The sequence below is a fragment of the Mesoplodon bidens genome (genome assembly GCF_964165515.1).
Source record: "Mesoplodon bidens genome assembly, chromosome: 18".
NCBI classification, from domain to species: domain Eukaryota; kingdom Metazoa; phylum Chordata; class Mammalia; order Artiodactyla; family Ziphiidae; genus Mesoplodon; species Mesoplodon bidens.
Genome location: NC_138175.1, coordinates 1,145,013 through 1,160,729, shown reverse-complemented (window position 1 = coordinate 1,160,729; position 15,717 = coordinate 1,145,013). Strand labels below are relative to the sequence as shown.

The window sequence follows — 15,717 nt, the reverse complement described above, 5'->3', positions numbered from 1 at the left end:
TTCCCCTAGACAACTCGAGACCTTTCAAGTCCAAGTGCCGTGCAGCAGTACTGTGGAGGACCAGGAAGGCAGCAGTAGGCAGAGGCCCCCTGCTCTGACCCACCTCCTCCGGCCCCTGGAACCCAGCAAGCTGCCCCAAATGCTTCGGACAGTGCCCAGTGCACGGGAGGCCCAGGCAAAGCTGAAAGCAATCTGTTACTTCAGCCTCTGCACACCAGGGCTCTCCAAGGCTGGAAATCCACAGTTTGCCCCTGCCTTACAGCCTAACAAAGAAATAAGAAGTGCAGTCTTTAAAACACAAGTCCAGGGCTTCCCTGGTACCACAGTGGTTAAGAATCCGCCTGCCGGGCTTCCCTGGTGGCGCAGTGGTTGAGAGCCTGCCTGCCGATGCAGCGGACGCGGGTTCGTGCCCCGGTCCAGGAAGATCCCACATGCCGCGGAGCGGCTGGGCCCGTGAGCCATGGCCGCTGAGCCTGCGTGTCCGGAGCCTATGCTCTGCAATGGGAGAGGCCACAAAAAAAAAAAAAGAATCTGCCTGCCAATGCAGGGGACACGGGTTCGAGCCCTGGTCCGGGAAGATCCCACATGCCGCAGAGCAACTAAGCCCGCGTGCCACAACTACTGAGCTTGCGCTCTAGAGTCCACGAGCCACAACTACTGAGCTCACGAGCCACAACTACTGAAGCCTGTGCGCCTAGAGCCCGTGCTCCGCACAAGAGAAGCCACCGCAAGGAGAAGTCCGCGCTCCACAACGAAGAGTACCCCCCGCTCACGGCAACTAGAGAAAGCCCGCACGCAGCAACAAAGACCCAATGCAGCCAAAAATTAAAAAAATAAAAATAAACTTATTTAAAAAAAACACACACAAGGCCATGTATTTATTCAGCTATGCCCTGTCAAATAACTGTTTCTTGTCCGGATTTTCAACTTTCACACCACTGTCAGTTATTTTAAAACAGTTAATAAAAGTTACTAAAACACATTCGATGGACACACTAACTCAGGCATGACTCTGACCCCCATCCCCCTGCACCACAGTCCAGACTCCGGGCTCAGGGGTTGGGGACAGGACGAGGGGTGAGGCAGGGTCTGTCTTTTTTTTAAACAACCATAATGTGAGCAGCGTGTTTTTCTTGCAAAAATGTAAATAATACTGATACACTAAAAGAAACAAAAACTAAAAGAAAGTTTAAAAGAGACAAAAGAAAACTAAAGATAAGCCCCCGCCATCGGGTCTCCAGCCCAACACTGAATCGATACTCCCCCGCCTCCGTTAAGATGACAAGTGCTCCCCGTGAGCTGACCTACCCTAACTTCACACAGAACCCACGACTGATGCCCCGCACCTGCTGTGTGTGGTCCCACAATAATCTATAAAGCTGCGGGACCTGTAATCAGAGCCTGTCTTCCCCTACTGCTCTGTTTAGGAGCAGAAAAGCGGGAAGTCACAGACGGCGCTCACCTCCTGCCTTGCAGAGCAGAGGGCGCAACAGTCAATCCAGAACGACCACCTCAGGGAACGCTCCCTCCCAGGGAAGGGGGCACGCGGGCCACACAAGCCCAGCCCTCCCTCCTGGGACCACCCCCGTTCTGGTTCTCTTCTCTTTGGGTAGCTGCTAAAGGAGACGGGCCAGCAGCCTCTGCCCCCTGGAAATGCATACCTATGACCTAAGGCAAAAAAGACGCCACTGGGCTTCCCTGGTGGCGCAGTGGTTGAGAGTCCGCCTGCCGATGCAGGGGACACGGGTTCGTGCCCCGGTCTGGGAGGATCCCGCGTGCCGCGGAGCGGCTGGGCCCGTGAGCCGTGGCCGCTGGGCCTGCGCGTCCGGAGCCTGTGCTCCGCAGGGGGAGGGGCCACAGCAGTGGGAGGCCCACATACCGCAAAAAAAAAAAAAAAAAGACGCCACGGTGCTAAGGTCCAAGACAGGCTGAGGACCACGGTCTCCGGGAATGGGAGCAGGGAGGAGCCACGGAGGAAAGGGTTAGTCTGTGGACGAAAGGTTCAACAGGACAGAAATGTGCCAGCAGTGAGCCCTCCCCTTACTGCTTCCTGAGGGACCACGGACGTCACCACCTCTGCTGGAACAGCGGGGACAAGACAGCACTGCATCGGCCCTTTCTGAGAGCTGCTTTCTGTCCGATTCCAAACCTTCGCGTCCCGCTCTGTGGACACCTGCTGATTACTGTGTGTCTGCAGTGACAGAGTTGCCATGGAACAAGGTGCACCAGAAGCAGCACAGTCCAGATGCAGCAGGTGGACAGCCCCATGGATGAGAGTCGAGGACCCGACACGAAGTGGGCACATGCGTGGACCGCACTGACCCTGGAGAGCTGCCTCCACCCTCATCCTGCCCGCCCTCCCCGCTCGGGGGCCACGGGGAAAGGGGGCCGTGGTCATACCCGCCAGGGCCCTGCAGGATCTCCACTCCCACGGAGGGCGGTGCTCCACCGTAAAGAATCTAAAACACCCTCCTCTGTCCTGAGTCCTGAACTCCCCCCTCCGTAAAGAGAGTATTCTCTGAGGCCTGTCCCACACCCTCAGACCCTGGGACAGGAGGCTTACAGAGGGACCGGCCCCACGGCTGGACCCGTTTGCAAATCCAGCTCTGAGCCAAACACAAAGCCTGCCTGCAAGGGTCAGGGAGTCACCAGGCACAGGCTTGCAGGCTGCAGGGCTGCCGGTTCACGCAGGACAGAAGGCCAAGCACCCCTCAGGAAGCAGGCGAATCCTGCCTGCAACATCCTCCCCTTGTGTGCAGGAGGCCACCTGCTCTGAAGTTGTTCTGAGCCAGTGAGGCTAAGGGGTGAGGCTCGGCTCTGTATCGAAATCGAGCTGAGATCCAGAACACAACATCTACACACACACACACACACACGCGCGCACACACACACACACACACACGTCAATTATGTCTCAATCACACTGGGGGGGAATAAAACATAAAAAATTTTTAAATTAGAAAGGGACAGGGAATGATTTTTTTCCTTCCTTTTACCTCAATCAGGCGGCCTTTTGATCGTACAACATTTTACAGTAACCCACATTTAATATCAACAGAATTCAATCCTAACGACAGCCCCGTGGGGGCAGTGAGGAGTTTGTTGGCATATACGTGAGTGCCTGTGTGTGAGCACATATACACGAGTGCACAGCAAGAGGCAGCTTTTCATGGCAGAGTCTGTAAGAGAGAAGAGAGCTGCCAGGCCATAAAAAGGAAACTCGGGACTTGTCTGCTCATCAGTCTTCACAAAACGAGCAAAGAGTCCCGTGTTCACGTCCTCCAGCACCAGGGAGGCGTGTGACGTGGGAATTACCGTGGCCGGAGCCCTCCCCATGGTGAGGACCCGCCTTCCCAGGGAAGTCGGGCTGGTTTCCAGCAAGAGATGAACCAAGTAAGGGAAGGCGACAGCACCCAGAGCCACCCCCAATTCTGCCTGCAGAAATGCAGTTAACTCCCAGCTACTGAGCAGCAAACAAAACAGATGTTTTATGCTATCTATAAACTTTTATCTCTTCATTATTTTTTAATCGGACCACTGAGTTGAGAAAACACCAACTAAATGCTTTGTAGGCAGCCCTGAAGCTAACACCCTATAAACCAAACCTTTCTATCGTTCTTCTGCTGTAGCTTTTTTGAAAACAGGTTCGAAGAGAAGCTTCTAAGAAATTCAAATTCTCCATGGCCGAGACTCAGAACGCCTGAGTAGACGGCACCATTACAGACACAAGGACCAAGAACTTTCCCAGTGACCACGGCAGCTACGGCAACGCAGGTGGCACTCGCGCTGCAAGGTCTCGGCCTTCGGAGCCCAGCAGAGCCCTCCCTGCCGGCCCGGAGACGGAGAAGTCCACACCCACGGCAGGGAAGCTCGGAAGGGCCCGCGTGTCCTGAGCTGGCCAAGGGCCGCTCTCTGTGGTGAGAAAGGAGGCGGAGCGACCAGTCCCGACAAGAAAACAAAACCAAAGGACCGGGTCTTCACTCCTCAGCAATTACATTCGCTTTAGGTACAGCCTACCAACCACAGCCTGGAAAGAAGACCACGCCCTGCGGCGGCGGCGCTGTCCGCCCGTGTCACAGGAAGCCCTCCTCCAGGCCATCATGCATGGGGACACCGGTCCCCACTTAACAGGCAGCTGTCGTATCCCCCGAGCTACCGCCTGGGCCCCAAACCTGCATCGACAAACCACGGAAGGTAAATTTTAATACTTAACGAATCCTTGGGAGATTGGGATTGACATAGAGACACTCATATGTATAAAATAGATAAGTAATTTTAAAAAAATTATAAAAAATCCTTATCCAGGGCTTCCCTGGTGGCGCAGTGGTTGAGAGTCCGCCTGCCAATGCAGGGGACACGGGTTCATGCCCCGGTCCGGGAAGATCCCACATGCCGCGGAGCGGCTGGGCCCGTGAGCCATGGCCGCTGAGCCTGCACGTCCGGAGCCTGTGCTCTGCAACGGGAAAGGCCACAACAGTGAAAGGCCCGCGTACCGCAAAAAAAAAAAAAAAAAATCCTTATCCAATCTTATTCAAGGAGGAAGTCACTCTAAGCTCGCAATCGACTTTAAAGACTTAAGGAACACAGTCGTATTTGTCAGCAAAAGCAGCAGAGAGGCTGCCGGGGTCTTTCCTATTTCTCGGATTATAATTGTTGAAGTAAAACCCTTCCTGATTGGAAAACATAATGTGGGACTTTATAAATTTATTTATTTAGTTTTGGCTGCGTTGGGTCTTTGTTGCGGTGCACAGGCTTCTCATTGTGGTGGCTTCTCTTGTTGCGGAGCACGGGCTCTAGGAGAGCAGGCTTCAGTCGTTGTGGCATGTGGGCTCAGTACTTGTGGCTCACGGGCTCTAGAGCACAGGCTCAGTAGTTGTGGCGCACAGGCTTAGCTGCTCCGCGGCATGTGGGATCTTCCCGGACCAGGGCTTGAACCCGTGTCCCCTGCATTGGCAGGCGCATTCTTAACCACTGCACCACCAGGGAAGCCCTAGAAAGTCACATTTTTAAAAACTTTGTTCAACTGTAGTTGATTCACAACGTTGTGTTAACGTCTGCTGTACAGCAAAGCAGTGCGTCGCACTGTTAACAGCGTGACCAGCAGGACGGTCCACGGAGCCCATCCGCCTCGTCACAGCCACACAGCCGGTTCCCCAGACGCAGCGTGCCAGGCAGCCACTCCACCCTCCACCCCAGGAAGGCCTGGCCAAGAGGTCACAGCCACACACAGCCACTCTGGACGCTCGGAGCCCGGCCTCTCTTCTGGGCTAGGGCGAGGCTTTCTGAGACCAAGGTCTCGTCTCGGTGGCCCCCCCGAAGGAGGGCTGCAATCCGGGGGGCGGGGGGCTCAGAGCTGCTGACACTGTTATCCCAAAAGGTACCTGCCAGGGAACAGTGTTTCTGAAAGGACTTCAGGACACAAATAATAGTGAGAAAACTGCAAGTCGTGACCCGAAACAGTTTACCTCTTACCTCGGGTGGGTGCAGAAAGCAGATCCTTTCCCCAGTGACAAAACATTCATTTAAGAAAATAATCATCTCGACAGCATGGATGACATCAAGCCAAACAAATGCAATGAACGCTTCATAAAATGGAAGCCTGGAGACGCTTCTCCCCCGACGGGACCGCAGGCGTTCCTCACCCAGGCGGCCGCGGGGCCAGCCAGCAGCCCGACTGGACGTGATAAGCAGGCACTTCTCCTCTGTGGTCATGTGCCTCCCAAACCACAACCCCGTCGAAGGAGAAAACGTCAGAGAAACCCACATGGAGGACATTCTCTAAGAGACAGCTCACTGGTGGTCCTCGAAACTGCCCAGGTCATAGAAGAACAGAAGAGACTGAGGTGACAGGACCGCTGAATGCGATGGGGGTGTGCTGGGCAGGGCCCTGGGACAGAGGGGGCGCTGGGCAAGGAGTGAGGCTGAATAGTCTGAGTGCAAGTTAATACAACGCACCGGGGCCAGTTCTGGGAGGACACACTGCCAGCGCCGACCCGACGACGCAAACAGGCCCGTCGACAGCCCCGTGTGCAGGGCTGCCGAGGAGCCCACAGCCCGCGCCTCCGAACCATCAAACTCCTGGAGCAGAAAACTGCCCAGGGCTGCTTTCTTCTGAATACCATGTCAGAGCAGAGGAACACCAGAAACAGATTCTAAGCAATTCCACTGCAGAAGAAAGGAAACCGCTTTGAGTGAGCCTGTGTCAAATCCCCACCGGGGACCCTCCTCGTCGCCCTCACCCAGGTGACCTGGGCACCTCCCTGTCCACGGAGTCCTTCTCTTGTCCCCAACTCACAAAGTTTAAAGCCAAGGAATCCACAAACTGCTCCCACATCAACTGTGAAGACCCGAGAGGCAGCGATGCCCAAGCCCGAGTCAGGCAGAGGCACCCGATTCCGGACCCCCACGCCACTCCACAGCCCTGTCCAGCCCTTCTGGTGCCCACTCTGCTCGAGCCGGCACCACGGAGAAGACGAGTGAAAGTGTACCTTAATCTACACGGCTCTGCAAATACTAACATCTGTTCTTGGTGACACATAAATGTGCCAACTGAATTAGAAAAGGGACGTCCCCAAAGGTCTGAAGCAGCCCCAGCAGAGCCGTGGGGACTGGAGGCCGAGTGCGCTCTGCTCTGCGGCCACCTGCTCCACCTGGCACAGCGGCCCAGGGGAGATCCCAATAAACCTGCAGTCTCTAGGCTTTGGGGCAGAGCTCTCAGGCCTCTGGTCCTACCTGCCTGCGAGTGCTCGCGTTCACTCGTTTTGTTGTTTTCTGGCTCACCTGGTCTCACCCTTCACACTCCCCCAAACTGAAGGAAGTCAGTTTTACAGGAGCTTTACAGGAGGCAGGGAGGTGCTTGATAAAGAGTACAAACCCATTTCAAGTTGACGCAAAGAGCAACCAGTACATGGGGCTTCCAAACTGCTTAAGCCTCACCACAAATATCTAGAAATTAAACCACACTTCTTGGATTCTTCTGCGGAGAATTCAGTCTAAAGCACATCATCGTTATTGGTCCTTCAGACCATTTAAAAACCCAAAAATTGCTAGTAAAAAAAGTAATACGAAGTCCATGCGAGCTATGCTTACTATGAGGTTTAAATACGCAATAATGTACAGATTAGAACATAAGCCACCTTATTTCCCAAAACAGGAACGTGACCTAGACAACCACCCATCATCCATTCCAAGAACCTACTGCTTACAGTGGAGAAATCACTTGCAGAGATGCTCTTTTCAGTTTTTATCTTATACAAGGCAAGCCTGCCCGCTGAAGACTACTGTATTACGCCCGGGTCTTCCTGCTGGTTTGCTCTGTGCATCTTCTTCCTCCTGCCCACCCATCTCCCGGAGCGCACACACCCGCACCCGTGGGGGACCCCGGCCTCAGCTGCCGGCTGGGTGTCCCAGGCACTCCCCTCCCGGCACCTCAAGTCCCTCGTGCCCAAACACAGCTCCTCCCATCAGCCCCTTCTCTCTGGGTCCCCCGTCTCCGCAGCGACACTGCCATCCCTCCCGTTACCGAGTTGAGGACCTGGTTCCCCACTTCCCAAGCCCCAGAGCAGCCTCGGAGGTGGGTCTGCGCCCGCTCGCTGGGCTTCCTCCCCGCCCCCCTTCCAAGACACCCCTTGGTCTGGTGGCCCAACCTCGCCTGTACCCCAACCTTTAGACACACTGGACTCGCAGCTCCAGACTCACTCCGATTCCTTCACCCGAAAGCCCTTTTTCAAACACACACTTCTTACTCAAAGCCCCCGCAAAGCTGCCTCCTCAGCAGAGCCTTGGGCTCTACTCGATCCACAAGAGAAACCGTCTGCCCCTCCCCACACACCCCCTTCTCACAGGTGCCTCTAGGGGGCCTCTCTGTGCGTCTGACATCTTTCTGCGAGACTCAAATGCCGTGAGATTCACTCGTGCTCACAGGTGACGTCACAGCCTCATGGAAGAGAACCCGCTGGAGCCGCTAGAGTCCCAGGCACACACGAGACTCCACCTTCCTTCTGCAGGCAAAGTGAGAACACCCACCACAGAGGCCTTTACGGATTAACAGGGGGAGCAGCTGGCCCAGTGCTGATGGGCAGTAAGCAGTCCAGCTAGGCCATTACTCTTCATGCTGGAAATTCAGCTGAGTGTTAACATGGCATCTTGCACATACAGATGCTAAATATTTACTAAATAAAAGGAAATACGTCAGACAGTGAGAACTACCACTCTGATTTGCATAAGTTTGAAGTTTATGCCAAAAAAGAATCACCAAGAAAGTTATGGCACAGACTGATTTAATTCTGAGGGCCAAAAATAAGGGAAGCTCCAACCACAGTGTGTCAAAAGTGGCAGTGGGTCCTGACACACAGCTGTGGTCACACAGATCCGGCAAAGCCACAGCCCACAGAGCAGGAGCCAGGCCAGAGCAGAAGGCGCTGGGCAGGGCCCGCGCGGGGTGAGGCGCTCCCGGCCCGGCTGTCCCCAGCGCAGGCACGCTCTCAGACTACAGTCCAACCGGCTTCCGTGTCCCTGGACACAAAGGGCCTCGACTCCACCAAGCTCGCTGCACTCCTCTCAACAATCAGGAGACCCCTCCCGATACAAATACATCTCTGACAGACAGTTAAAGAGTATTTTCCCCTCCTCATCTCAATAAAACCTGAAGAAGACCACTTTCATATACAGGAGCCGTGTTTTATGATAAAGAACTTCATTAAAGATGCTTACCGGGCGTACATCAGAGTCTCACAGTAAACGGCCTGCAGAGTTACATCCAGGAGGTTACTGAGTTCTGGGGCAAAGGCCCAGCGTCCTCATTTCCAATTAAAGCAGATCGGCCCCAGCATTATTAGAACGTCAGTCTCAAGGTCCCTTCACAGTCAATTCAGAGACAGCGATTTTTTAGGAGACTAATAAAAGTTGAGTATACAGAACTCCATAACTTTAAAAAGTTCTCCAAACCAGCAAATGCGTACCGATCGATATATTTCGAGTCATTGCAATCCAGATCATCTTAAAAGGTCTGCAAAATTTGGAAAAACAAAGACACATTTTTAGATCAAGTGACCAGGCTGAACTACAGAAGACAAAACCAAAGTGACCCAAGAGGAAGCTACATGGTTCAAGTGATCCAATACAATCAGAGTCTAAAACTATGAGATGCACCATCAGTTTAGTTTGGAGGCAGTGTCTCAGCAGGAAGAATTACGCAAGGAACCTGGATGAGGCCCAGGGAAGGCCTGTGTGCTGCCAGAGGAGTGGGCTGGACCTCGCCCAGCAACCTGTCCTGGGAGCAGAGTCCACACCGCCAAGAGCAGCTGGCACACAGGAAGCCTGGCCGCACAGCACTGCCTCCTGCTGCTGGTCTGCACCGGAAGAGGAAATCAAAGGAAGGGGAACCAGCTTAGGGCACCGACACACAGCTGAGGATGTGTGCTGAGTCTGTGAGCATGCGCCAGAAGACATGCACAGACCTACTTTAAAGGGGGGGACTGATGTTCACATTTCTGTGAGAACTACAGGAGGGGTGCTTACTACCAAGGGTCCACCAAGTCAGGAGCCCTCTGAAAATGCACACGAACTCGTGAGCTTACGCACTGGGGAGAGGTGATGGACACCATTGGATTCTCCTAAGGCTGTGGAATTTTGAGAGACCGATAAGCATGTAGGGTGACCTGATTTGTTCAACTACGGTTTCTCATACATGATGAAGAGCTCAGTACAGCCGTTTACAAAATGTGGTCCAAGGACCCTTAGGAATTCCTGCAGCCCTTTTGAAACTTTTTTCATAGCAACACTGCCTTTTTAGCTGGGGTGATATCTGCACTCATGATGCAAAGGTGATGGCTCAGTTTGCTTAAGAACCTCCATGATGAACCATTAATTAATGAATTATTAATTTCATTAAATACCAAGCCTTTCCGTACTTGTCTTTTTCATATTCTATGTAACAAAATGTGAAATATACATGAAGCATTTCTGCTGTGTACCTAATAACAGCTGTTTCCAGCAAAAGCATTTTTATATGGAAGAATGACTGATATACAAACTCTACAAATGAGGGTATTTGGCAGACTGTTTCTAGAAAATGAACAAAATGAGACTGCCACTTCAAGGAAAACACCTAATTTATTGATTTTTGGCCACGACGTGCAGCATGCGGAATCTTAGTTCCCCAACCAGGGATCGAACCCAGGCCCTCAGCACTGGAAGCTCAGAGCCCTAACCACTGGACCGCCAGGGAAGTCCCAGCACCTGACCTGTTTTATTGCCAACGCTAAAATTCAAGCATTTGGTCAAATATTAGAATTTTTGGAAAACGCCATGAGCAGATAGCTTTTGATGGCTTAAAGGCTCTTCTGATGAGACTGGTGGTAACAGAAACAAAAGTAGCAAAATAAAATACATCAGCATCTAGAAGATGGAAATAACTGAGCAAACCACAGTTGACCAACTGCCAATGCACAACGCTGCAAAATCCAACACAGGTAAAAGGTCCAACAGTGCAAGAAAGACCAGTGGGTCGAATACAGCTGAGAAGAAACACCTGTGACCCAGTGGAGGACGCACACTGCCAACGACCATCACCACATGACCATTTGTTGGGTTTCAGTGTCATATCAAATAAAACCTCCAAAATTATATCAAAAAGCTATTGAAGGGAATTCCCTGGCCATCCAGTGGTTAGGACTCGGCACTTTCACTGCTGGTGCCTGGATTCAACCCCTGGTCAGGGAACTAAGGTCCCGCAAGCTGTGCGGTGAGGCCAAAAAAAAAAAAAAAAAAAAAAAAAAAAAGCTATTCAAATATTCTTCCCTATTCCAACTACATTTGGGTGGGGGGGTATACTTTAACCAAAGCAACATAAGACAGTTTTTCATTTTGGAATGTACAGTGATCTAGAGTAACATGCAGTGGGTTTATTCCTCCTACTTTTAAATGAAATTAGTAAATAAGCAGTTAATTGACAGATGCCCCTATACAGACAGAAGTGTTCTGGGCCCCTCCGTGTTTACAACGTGAGGAGCTCCTGAGATGACAGGGCCCAGGAACATGGGCATGCAGGAGAGACAGCTACTCCAGGCCCCCGCTCCATCACAGACCCCGCCGAGACCTCACCCATGACAAGACCCTTTAATGCGTGTCCCACTCCCTGGACCCCACCATGATCACCGTCAACTAGATGAGAAGAGAGAAAAGATGAACATATACAAAATCTGAGCGTCTCTCTCAAAGAAGCACTGGCTTTCTGTCTGTCTCCCTGGTGGCAGCCGACGCCCAGGGCCGCATGGTTCCACGTCAGGAGCACAGAGGAGACTGGAACAGGGTGGCCGGCCTGGCCCGCCTGGTGGGCCTGTCTGTCCATTCAGCTCCACGTGAGACTTGTGGAGGCCAGCAGAGAGTGCCCGCTGGCTGCGGGACGCGGACACTGACACGAGGGACCCATGCGCCCCGGGTTGGGGCATGACTGGGACTTTGTCCTTTTTGCTCGGCAAGAATAAGATGCACTATTCCAGATTTTACAGCAATCTCTTGTAGACCCTGACCCAGTACTATCCTCTGAATGTCAAGATGAAAAGGATCCAAACTCATGTCATTTACAGACGGGGAAATGAAGGCCTAGCGGTGAGGCTGCACCACAGGGGCCAACGGACCGGGTCCAAGTCCAAGCAGCCCCCAAGCTGGCTACCAGAACCTCCGGGCGGGGCTCTGCTTCAGAACGTGGCTCAGGGCCCTGAGCGTCAGTCCTACTGCTGAGTCCAGGGGCAGAGCTCACTCTCAGAAGTGCAGTGTGTGGGCTGCGTTTGGAGAATTTGGCGGCATTCTGAAATAGCTACAGACCCCATGACCCTCTACGTGTTCTAAGCCCAGGTTAAGGACTACTGGTCTTGTCTCTGAAAGGAAAATTAAGTGGTGTGGGCAAAGGCACATTGGCTGGACAGGCACACAGACTTCCCAAGGAGCCCAGCGAGGGCCTTGCACCGCCTCTGGACTGGGGTGTGCACCCTCGGACCCCAGGAGACCACAGCCTGAGGCCATCCTTCTCCCTGTCGCCCATCACCAACTCCGCAGTGTGTCACCGCTGTGGGGATGGTTTCCACGCGAAGTGTTTCAGGTGTTCCCTGAACAGAAGGCTGCATCGTTCTGGAGCAACGTCCTGCACAGTCCAGGGCTCTCGGAACTGGGGGACAACACAGCACAAGCGTCCGGGCGGCAACACCCCCTCTTCCAGGCAATTCACAGAAAGGTCAGAGGTCAGCAGCTGGCTTTGTTTACTGTCTACTTCCCATCAGAGAAGACCAGAGAGACAATTAAAAGTGATCCAAGATGCCCTTCAGTAGGTGAATGGATAAATAAACTGTGGGACATCCAGACGATGGACTATTATTCAGCGCTAAAAAAAAAAAAAGAGAAATGGGCTATCAAGCCATGAAAAGACACGGAGGCACCTTAAATGCACATTCCTAGGTGAAAGAAGCCCATCTGAAAAGGTGGTACGAGCCCAACCACATGATATTCCGGAAAAGGCAAAACTGTGGAGACAGTGAAGAGATGGAAGGGTGAACAGGAGGAGGGAGAGGGTTTCAGGGCAGCGAGATGAGTCTGTGTGAGGCCGTGATGGCAGAGATGCATCATCACACTCGTCCAAACCCACAGGACCCACAGCACCGAGAGGGAAGCAGAATGCAGACCGTGGACTCTGGGTGACACCATGTCTGTGCAGGTTCACTGCTTTCAACAGATCAACCACTCCGCCGGGTTGGGAGGGTGGGGGTGGAGTGGATATGGGAAATCTCTGTACCTGCTGCCTGATTCTGCTGTGAGCCTAAACCTGCGCTAAAAAATAAAGTCTGCTTAATAAAAAAGGTGACTGAACTGCCACAAGCTCACCATGCTGGGTCGGGAGGCCCCCAGGAACAGAGCGCCTGGTTTATGTAACAAAGGCAGCCACAGCAGGCTGGGCCGCCAACCCCCAGCCCAGTCTCCCACCTCCTGAAGCCCCTCCCACCTCACCTGCTCCCCACCCAGTCCCCAGGCTCCGCTCAACAGGACCCCCTGCTGCGTGAGGGCGGATAGTGTGCAAGGGGACAAGGCCCCTTTTCCAGAAAACGTGAAAATCATAATTTCACCAGGCACATTATATACACTGCTCTCTAGACTATGTAGTCACCAGAAGTCACATTTTGAAGTTTCATGTCATCGGAAGTTAATGGTAGGTTTTAAAGTGCAGAACACGAAAGTTTATATACAATCTGATCCCTGTTTTGTGAAATGTAACATATTCACGATTTTTAATTTGTATGTTTATCTTTGAGGGATAGGATTACACATGATTTTTATTTTATTCTTTATATTTAATTTTATTTACTGGTAAGTGTTATTATCTAAATTGTGTCCCCCCAAAAAAAGGTTATTTTGGGATCGTAACACCCAAGTACCTCAGAATGCGGCCTTATTTGGAAACAGGGTCTTTGCAGATGTTGTCAAGATGAGATCATCAGGGTGGGTCCTCACCCAGTACGACTGGTGCCCTTATAAAAAGGGGAAATTTGGACACGGACACAGACACGCACATGTGAAGATGGAAGCAGAGATGGGGGTGACGCTTCCGTGAGCCACAGAACATCAGAGGCGCCAGCAAATGCAGCAGCTGGGAGAGGCCTGGGGCAGATTCTCCCTCGGCCCCGGCAGGGACCAGCCTGGCCGGCACCTCGGTCTCGGACTTCTGGCCTCCGGGGCTGTGGGGGAGTCTGTCTCTGTGGTCTGAGGCCCCCGCTCTGTGGGTTTGTTACGGCCGCCCCAGCAAACGGATACACTGAGTTGTGGTCAACGTGCACGAACTACTTCCATCACGGGGAGCCCTAACTTTTCTCTAAGACACGGAACAGCGTAACTCTTGGAACAAAGAAAAGATTTCTACACTTCACTGCACTGAGAAACTACCCTTTCAACAAAAGGAAGCAACGTCGTGTACAACTATGTTCGGCGACCTACACTTTACTTGAATCCGCTCTTTGTAGAAAAGGTAGTTTCCCTGCAACCTCAGCGAGTGCAACACAGCCCGAGACCGAGGCTGCTGTCAACTGCCAGGCAGGTGTGTGCAGGGGAGCGTGTCAGCCGTGTGGTGAGAAGACAGAGCTCATTCCTGGGAGCAGCTCTGCCCCGCGAGCCCCAAGTCCTCCTTCTGCCTCAGACTCCACCCGCCCCCAACCTCCCATCAGTAGCCAAAAACTTATTTTTGTTTTAAACGCGTAACAACTGGGAACAGCCTGAGCAAACTGCAAAGGCCCCGGCACGTGAGAAAGGAGCCTCGGGAGCAGAGATGAGGCCGAGGGCGGCCCAGACGGCGCCCCTGGAGAGGGATGGGAGCAGCGTCAGGGAAGGGGGGGCCCACGGAGGGTCCTGCTCGCTCCCCACTAAACCCCCAGCACCTCTCAGCTGAGCCGCTGTGACTGGGCACCGGCCCAGAAGGACCCCGACGGCCGCGAACGGGCACCTGAAGGGGACCTGCCCCTCAGGCCACACGGATCCCTGTGCAGCACATGCTCAAGGGCCGTCACCCTCCCAGGGCAAGCACCTCGAGGCGACCCCACGCTGAGAGGCGGAGCCCTCACTCCTTCTGCGTCAGACCGCAGACAGGACAAACGTCTGGCGGGTCAGCTCCGCCCACCACCCGGCTGGTCTCGGAGCCTGTCCATCCTGCCACATCCAACGGCGGGTGGCTCCGGGGACGGAGCACGCGCTCCGCCAGGCTGACCCCGCGCCCACGGGTGTGGTCTCTCCCCGCAGCCTCCCATCAAACGTTAATAGCCACAGAACACTACGCTGTCCCCCTAGTGTCCTGCAGAAACCACAGCCTCAGCTCGAAGGGTCTGGGTGACGGGGAAGCGAGTGGCAGCAGCCCTGAGCCGCTGAGCCTCAGGCCGGGGTGGTCACCACACCCTTTCCTGGGGCCGCTTCCAGAGAACGAAAGCCAAGCCAGCACCCGTCTCCCAACCTCGCGGGGCTGTCCTAGGACCCAGGACTCTGTGCCGCCCTGTGGAGATCCACTCCTCAAAGCGCAGCCCACCAACAGCCACCCTGCGCTCGCACCGCCCAACGCCTGCCCACGGGCCCGCTGGGAGGGGGGACCGAAGTCGTGAGCCACCGAGTGGAAACCACACACCATAAACACAGTTTGTTGTTTTAAATAAAACCGAAATCGAACTTCCAAAAAGAAACATCTCACAGCCTCTCCTCTCCAGACACCAGCCCAGGGTCACGGTTAAGACCACTGCCCGAGGCCACTGTCACAGGCTCTCGGGCACGACCACCCACCGGTTGGCCTGGTGAGGCTGCTGGGAAAAATGCTCTCATTTAATGTTTTTCTATGGCTATTTCTAAAGGAGTTTCAGAGAAGTTCTTCCCGCCAGAATCTGTGCTCTCAAATAACTTCCACTAGCTTATGACAGGCGCCCTACTTAAGTAATAAGGGGAAGAGAAAATATTTTGTAGCACACACTTGCAAAACAGCCCTTGGCAGGAGCCTGTCCTCACACAGTGACTTTCCAAGCAGCTTCCCGAGCACAGACTTGATTACGTCCAAGGCCAGGCTGCCCTGAGTTCCTTATCAGGAAATGCACTACTGGAATTCCAAGAGTCCTCAGGACCCATACAGAGCCCACACCCAGGGCTCAAATTCCTCACGTGATCTCCCAGGACTGTTCCGACGCACAGGATGCACCACAGTGA

General features: G+C 53.4%; 1 protein-coding gene across 9 annotated transcripts in view; it reads right to left on the bottom strand.

Annotated features, from left to right (window-relative positions):
* The window catches only part of ANKRD11 (ankyrin repeat domain containing 11), a 167,692-nt gene that overhangs the window by 75,685 nt on the left and 76,290 nt on the right, over window positions 1–15,717 (bottom strand). For 3 of the 9 annotated variants that reach the window (XM_081216664.1, XM_081216667.1, XM_081216663.1), the window contains exons 3-4: window positions 11,158–12,379; window positions 8,713–9,007 (exon numbers count right to left, since the gene is read on the bottom strand). The exons of the other annotated variants lie outside the window; for them this stretch is intronic. The gene's annotated coding sequence lies outside the window, so the exon portion shown is untranslated. The remainder of the gene's footprint in view (window positions 1–8,712; window positions 9,008–11,157; window positions 12,380–15,717) is intronic. 9 annotated transcript variants of the gene reach the window in all.